Below are 7,752 nucleotides of genomic sequence, written 5' to 3'. Positions count from 1 at the left end.
AATAAAATGAGATTTATTCTCATCCCATAATTTGTCTGCATCAGAAAGATATCCAAACACACATATATATGCAAAAAGTTGCCATAGTTATTTGGGCATATTAAGAATGATCACATCATTAATCATATCTTTCCAGATAGTGTCGTCGATTAATAATCCTCGATGTTTAGCAGCTTCATGAAATGTATCATAAATTACACCTCCTACAGTTCGCAGATCAGCAAAACTTACCGCACCTTTTACATGCAGAAGCAAAAGTCTAAGGTAATATCATTCTGGTTCTTTAAAGCTCACAGTGAACAGTCTACCTAATACTTTATTCCTGTCCTTTTGGCATTTTCTCCATGAAGAATTATTAAACACATAATGTTGTGGAATCTCCCAATAATAATAATTACCTGCATCAGAGTCTTCTCTATTCAATAAGAACCAAGCCATCAAAGTCGAGTTATGCCTTTTAGCCCTATTTATAACTTCAGCAAAATCATCGGTATAAAAATGCAAATTCTAATCATTTGGCAAATGAGTAACTAATCTTGTGATTGCATGAGATTGGTCATGCATTCACATTGCAAAAAGTCTCCAAACAGCCTCAAGAGTGCTCACATACCTGGAGTCAATGAAGTCCTGTACTTCGTCATGATTGATAATATTTTTTTCAGAAATTTGGATATTTGCACAATCATGCCCTTTATAGACACGTATTTAAATAAATATTTGACACTTTTAATCGATGTGCACTTCAACATTTATATGACAGTTATATTTAAGGCACAAGTACGGGTTATAAGGGACACTCTAAGTGTTATCAACAACTTTATTTCCAATAGACATCGTGCTACCAGATCTTCATTTGTATTTGGGATATCCATCAATATTTCCAACAGTTACATTTTGAAATTCTTTTGGATGTCCCTTTGAACATTTTCCGTTTTCCATACATGGACTATTTGGATCTTGTATTCTACATGGTCCATGTATCATATTTGATTTTACAATTTGAAAAAGTTGAGGACACTGGTCTTCATCTGGAATTTCTGTCTTAACTATACCAGGGGTCCTCAAACTACGGCCCATGGGCAAATACAAATATTGTATTTGTTCCCGTTTTGTTTTTTTACTTCAAAATAAGATATGTGCAGTGTGCATAGGAATTTGTTCATAGATTTTTTTTAAACTATAGTCCGGCCCTCCAACGGTCTGAGGGACAGTGAACTGGCCCCCTGTTTAAAAAGTTTGAGGAGCCCTGAACTATACGGTCAATGTCATCTTCCGTTCATAATTTGGATTCACTACCTAATATCAATAATATGTGAGCATGAGGCAGTCCGCGTTTCTGAAATCAATGACATGAATTTTAGCTGTAACTTTGCCAAATAAATTGAATTTACATGTATGATTTAAAAGAGCATTCAGCTTAATATTAAAAACCCTGGCTATCAAGTCAGGTCTGTTTTCAACTTTTTGCCAGCATTGTAAAGTGTTTGTAATATCTGCCCAGTTTGGATTGCACGTCATGGTTATGAATAAATTGGGCTTGCCATACTTCATTACAATTGCCATAGCATCCTGATATCGCTGGTGCATATTTCTGGGACTACCCTCAAAAGATGATGGAAGTATTATCATTTTATCAATTGGCACATTGTCATTTTCAGATCTAAATGTGAGATAATCCATTAAACCACTATATTTTTCAACTATCATCTTAAGATTGGTTTGCTTGAATGAAATTTATCAGATTGGCTTCCATTTTTTTAATATGAATCAACAATAAACTGTTGAGTTAATTTTTCTGCATTTAAAATAGGATTGAACGTGTCCCACACAGAGAGATGAAATCCATATTACTGCTTTGTGTGACATCTAAATGTGAGATAATCCATTAAACCACTATATTTTTCAACTATCATCTTAAGATTGGTTTGCTTGAATGAAATTTATCAGATTGGCTTCCATTTTTTTAATATGAATCAACAATAAACTGTTGAGTTAATTTTTCTGCATTTAAAATAGGATTGAACGTGTCCCACACAGAGAGATGAAATCCATATTACTGCATTTGTGTGACTCGTGTCCTTACATTTTGTCTAGTATTATTGTCGATTACACTGTCGTCTCTGAGTCTTAATGCAATATCCGTTCCCCAGACTTTTTCACCATGTGGAAAAAAAATAGGATATGTCATCGCATCTAATGTAGGAAACAGGATACTGATTTGTTTCATTTTAGTGGCATTCAGATTATTGGTATTTGGTTTACAATGAATGAGCAAGTCCCTTTCAAAAGGAGGCTCTCCATCTTCGTTTCTGAATATGATGGCAACTTCGGTTATACAGGGATAATTATATCTACCTGGATCACTATTACAATCATATTTAATCACCATTGTTACATTCGTGTGAGCAATACCTTTCGCTGCTGCTTCAGATTGGGCTTCCTTTTCTACCTCATGTAGCATCTTGTATGATTTTGTTAATTCACTTATTTCATGCATGAGGTTGTTGATGCTGATCATGAGTCTTTCTGAGCAGCCCTGGCTTTCTGGCATTGCTAACCTTTTACTCATCGCTTCAGCCATATCTAAAATATAGAGTTGAGCAAACTTCCGAGAAACACCATCCGAAGGATGTAAAGTTCCAGTAAGGTGATAAACTTGTCCGTGTATTCTAAAACAATATGGCCCATATCCTGATGGTGATGCAATATTTGAACCCACTGAAGCAAAAGCAAAAGAACTATTTATTAAACAAATATTTTCCATGAATTTTTACTGTGAGAATCTTCATTTATCATTAATTTTTTTAAATATGCCGAGTATTCTGGAAAATGTATATCATTTGGACAAACTTTACCTTTGCTACAACATTGAGTAAATTTTCCATCAGATGGTTTTTCATTGGAGAAATTTAGTGATAGGCAAAATTGACATGTAACAGTCATTCCACCACAACTATGTTCTATAATTGCATCCTCATTTACTCCATTTTCACTGTGAAGGCAGTTCCTACCAGTATTGGTAGTACTTGTTGATGACTGTTCTTTAGACATATTCTGTCAATGATGCCTGCTTCTTTCAGCTTCAGAGGTACGTTGTATCAATAGTTGGTCTTCAGAGATATTCTGTTGATGACACCGGCTTCTTTTAGCTGCAGAGATACATTGTGCCAATAGTTGGTCTTCAGATACATTCTGTTGACAATGATGCTTTCTTTTGGCTTCAGAAGTACGTTGTTCCAATAGTTGGTCTTCAGACATATTCTGTTGACGACACCACTTTCTTTCGTCTGCAGAGATACCTTGTGCCAATAGTTGGTCTTCAGATACATTCTGTCACCAACACTGGCTTCTTTTGGTTTCAGAGGTACTTTGTGCCAATAGTTTGTCTTTAGACATATTCCCTCCTCCCTCCTGTCAGGGTCCGGGGTGTGGATGAACGGTAATCTGGGCTGTCAGGGCGCCGACAGCAAGTGGACCAACAGCTGATTCCACGAGGAATGGGGCTCTTGCCAGCCTGTTGTCAGAGTCCGGGGTGCAGGTATCCAGTTCCCTCCTCCCTGCTGTCAGGGTCCCCATTGCCGGTGAATGGGAATCTGGCCTGTCAGGGTGTCAACAGCAAGTGGACCAATGGGCAATTCTGCAAGGAATGGGGCTCCCGCCTCCCTGCTGTTGGGGTCTGGAGTGCTGGTATCCAGTTCCCTCCTCTCTGCTGTCAGGGTCCCATTGCGGGTAAAAGGGAATCTGGGCTGTCAGGGTAACGACAGCAAGTGGACCAATGGCTGATTCTGTGAGGAATGGGGCTCCTACCACCCTGCTGTCAGGGTCCAGGGTGCAGGTGAATGTGATTCCGGACTGTCAGGGCACCGACAGCAAGCTGACCAATGGCCAAGTCCATGAGGAATGGGGGTCCTGCCTCCCTGCTGTCAGGGTGCGGGGTGCAGGTGAATGGGATTTGGGGCTATCAGGGCATGGACAGCAAGGTCTGGGTCAGTGCTTGTCATAGCTACCTGCTGGGCATCTGGTCGTTGGTCACTCTGGTCATTACACCATAACGGTTGCTGGGCTTTTATTATATAGGACTAGGGGCCCAGTGCACGAAATTCGTGCACTGGGTGGGGGGGTAGTGTCCCTCAGCCCAGCCTGCCCCCTCTCACATACTGGGAGCCCTCAGGCGTTGACCCCCATCACCCTCCAATTGCAGGATTGGCCCCTTAGGCCTGGGCAGGGAACCCCCAGCTTCCTGTGATCTCCCGCTCTGCCCCTGCCCAGGCCTTACGCCTCTGGCCAAGGCATTAGGCCTGGGCGGGGGACCCCCAGCTGCCCAGGATCGCTGACTCCGCCCCTGCTCCCCGCAATGGCTGGTTCCGCCCCTGCCCAGGCCTAACGCCTCTGACCGAGGCATTAGGCCTGGGCTGGGGACCCCCAGCTCCAGGCGATTGCAGGCTCCGCACCTGCCCAGGCCTAACTCCTCTGGCCAAGGCATTAGGCCCGGGCAGGGGACCCCTAGCTCCCCGCAATCTCCCGCTCTGCCCCTGCCCAGGCCTAAGCCTCTGGCCGAGGCATTAGGCCTGGGCAGGGGACCCTCAGCTCCCCGCGGTTGCAGGCTCCGCCCCTGCCTAGACCTAATGCCTCTGACTGAGGCCTTAGGCCTGGGCAGGGGACCCCCAGCTGCCCAGGATCGCTGATTCCGCCCCTGCTCACTGTGATGGCTGGTTCCGCCCCTGCCCAGGCCTAACGCCTCTGACCGAGGCATTAGGCCTGGGCTGGGGACCCCCAGCTCCAGGCGATTGCAGGCTCCGCACCTGCCCAGGCCTAACTCCTCTGGCCAAGGCATTAGGCCCGGGCAGGGGACCCCTAGCTCCCCGCAATCTCCCGCTCTGCCCCTGCCCAGGCCTAAGCCTCTGGCCGAGGCATTAGGCCTGGGCAGGGGACCCTCAGCTCCCCGCGGTTGCAGGCTCCGCCCCTGCCTAGACCTAATGCCTCTGACTGAGGCCTTAGGCCTGGGCAGGGGACCCCCAGCTGCCCAGGATCGCTGATTCCGCCCCTGCTCACTGTGATGGCTGGTTCCGCCCCTGCCCAGGCCTAACGCCTCTGACCGAGGCATTAGGCCTGGGCTGGGGACCCCCAGCTCCAGGCGATTGCAGGCTCCGCACCTGCCCAGGCCTAACTCCTCTGGCCAAGGCATTAGGCCCGGGCAGGGGACCCCTAGCTCCCCGCAATCTCCCGCTCTGCCCCTGCCCAGGCCTAAGCCTCTGGCCGAGGCATTAGGCCTGGGCAGGGGACCCTCAGCTCCCCGCGGTTGCAGGCTCCGCCCCTGCCTAGACCTAATGCCTCTGACTGAGGCCTTAGGCCTGGGCAGGGGACCCCCAGCTGCCCAGGATCGCTGATTCCGCCCCTGCTCACTGTGATGGCTGGTTCCGCCCCTGCCCAGGCCTAACGCCTCTGGCCAAGGCGTTAGGTCTGTGTAAGGGACCCTCAGCTCCCCATGATTGCAGGCTCCACCCCTGCCCAGGCCTAACATCTTTGGCGAAGGCTTTAGGCCTGGGCAAGGGATCCCTAGCTCCCTGGCCTGCCGGCTCTGTCCCTGCCCAGCTCCCATTGCTGGCTCCACCCCTGCTTCCCGCTATCACTGGCCGGGGCGGCAAAGGCGCCTGGTTCTCTGATCAGAGCTGGGGGGCAGGGCAAAGGCAGTCCTGCCCCCGGCTCTTAGCTCCCCCCTGGGTTTCCGATCACCGTCAGTGGCAGGGGGCTTCTTCTGTCCTTTCCCTTTCGCCTCCCAGCATTGTGCCTACATATGCAAATTAGCTGCCATCTTTGTTGGCAGTTAACCGCCATCTTGGCTGGCAGTTAACTTGCATATTGCCCTGATTAGCCAATGGGAAGGGTAGCGGTCGTACGCTAATTACCATGTTTCTCTTTTATTAGATAGGATATATTAAACTAACACCTTTACCTAAAAGATCTAAAATACAGTTCAGAATGTCTCTCTAAACCAGATAGCTGTACTACCAAATCCATTTCTCTTGTAAGTTTTCTTCCATTCTTTGTTCTCCAAAATGCATTTCTCTTCCTCACTCTCTAATTTTTTAGTAAATTCTTAGTTCTCTTGTCTGTTTTCATGATGCATTTCATGTCTGACTTTTTCACTGCATTTCCTTTGTCACTGTCTTTTATTAACTTGTCTTCAGCCTTTTATTAACCTGTCTGGACTCTCACTCTGACCTTACATGTGGCATCTCTGCTTCTATATATAAGGCATCCTTTCTAGCTCTATATATCCATAGCTGCCAGTTTAATCCTCCTGTAGCGTAGGGCTGATCAGGCCACTTCTTAGTTTGGGAAGTCTTACCTGCTTCTTATTGACCCCAAACAGTGCCAAAAGTGAAACATCTTTCATGATCTGGACCCAGTCAATTACCAAATATCATTTCTCTCTTCATTGCCTTTAAGCACAATTCCAGCTGGAATAGACAACTTTTTTCTCTTTCATGCAAATCCTGTGCTTTCCTTTTTCCCTATCCTATGCATTGCTTGTATTATTTGTTCACTTATCTAGAACTGCAGTGTGCAATATGGTAGACATTAGCCATACAGTTATTGAATTAGCCTCATTTCAAGTGCTCAATAGCCATATGTGGCCAGTATCTACCATGTTGCACAGGGAAGATATGGAACATTTCATCTTTGTGAAAAGTCCTATTCGACAGCCCTGGCCTAAAATCCCCTGCTCACATTGCCTGACACTTAATCCTATATGATCTTTACTGCTTAGCTCCAGTAACACTTCCCCTATTGACCCACTCCGTTTTGCAATAGCATGTTATTTATATTGGTGTTATAGCACTTACTACTTTCCATCTTGGAATACAGTGAGTTAAAAATATGTTATTCTCTAGACTGTTTATTTCCATTTGTTTTATTCTCTTGTTCTCTTGTTAACAACAAATGCAATGCCATGTACATAGTAGGTGTTCAGAAAGGATTTGTCCCATTGAAACATGCTCTAAATCTTTGTAAATATGGAAATATTTTCATAACAAAGAGTTATAACTCTGCTTCATAAATTTACCAGTTAGAATTAGCATAATATTTGGAACATGGAAACTGTATTTATAGAAATGATATATCTTTAAAATCCTAATAATAAATAAACATGATTTCCATAAATTGTGATTGATTTTCATTGGTTTGGGGAGACAGCATTGAGTCATGAAAAGAAGATGGAGGTGAGAACAAGATTACCATATTAGAGTCCTGTTTCCATCAATACTGACTGCTTAGACAAGTTATTCAATTTCTCAGAGTTCATAGAGAGCTACCTGCATTAGTTAAAACCCTTTTATAACAAGTGACAGAAATAGAAATCAAACTAGCTTTTTAAGAAAAAGATATTAATGGACACATATAACCGAAAAAATTCAATGTATCCAACAGGACTATATCTGTGTTCTCTTGTAAATAATGTTACATAGCTCCATTTATAGGCAAGTTCTTTCTACATTGTAGTAAGATGGCCTCTAGCAGCTTAAGGGCACATAGCCTCTACAACTGAGGATCTAAAAAAGGTCTTTCCATTTAGCTCCAGAAAATGTTCCAGTAGCTCCTCTCATTGGTATGTCTTTGGTCAAAAACATCCTTAACCCCCTGGCCAGTGTGGCTCAGTTGGTTGATCATTGACCTGTGCACTGAGAGGTTTCCAGTTCATTCCAGGTCAGGGCACATGCTTGGGTTGCAGGCTCAATCTCCAGTGGG

The 7,752-nt window shown here is 44.7% G+C and overlaps 1 long non-coding RNA gene across 1 annotated transcript in view; it reads right to left on the bottom strand.

Moving 5' to 3' along the window:
* LOC102263853 overlaps window positions 1-460 on the bottom strand; it is a 35,880-nt gene extending 35,420 nt beyond the window's left edge. Inside the window, exon 1 of the long non-coding RNA XR_314212.2 lies at window positions 399-460. This is a non-coding gene — a long non-coding RNA (uncharacterized LOC102263853). The remainder of the gene's footprint in view (window positions 1-398) is intronic.
* Between the last annotated feature and the right edge of the window lie 7,292 nt (window positions 461-7,752).

Source organism: Myotis brandtii, unplaced genomic scaffold (assembly GCF_000412655.1).
Source record: "Myotis brandtii unplaced genomic scaffold, ASM41265v1 scaffold504, whole genome shotgun sequence".
Classification (NCBI taxonomy): domain Eukaryota; kingdom Metazoa; phylum Chordata; class Mammalia; order Chiroptera; family Vespertilionidae; genus Myotis; species Myotis brandtii.
This window is presented reverse-complemented; position numbering and strand designations above follow the sequence as displayed.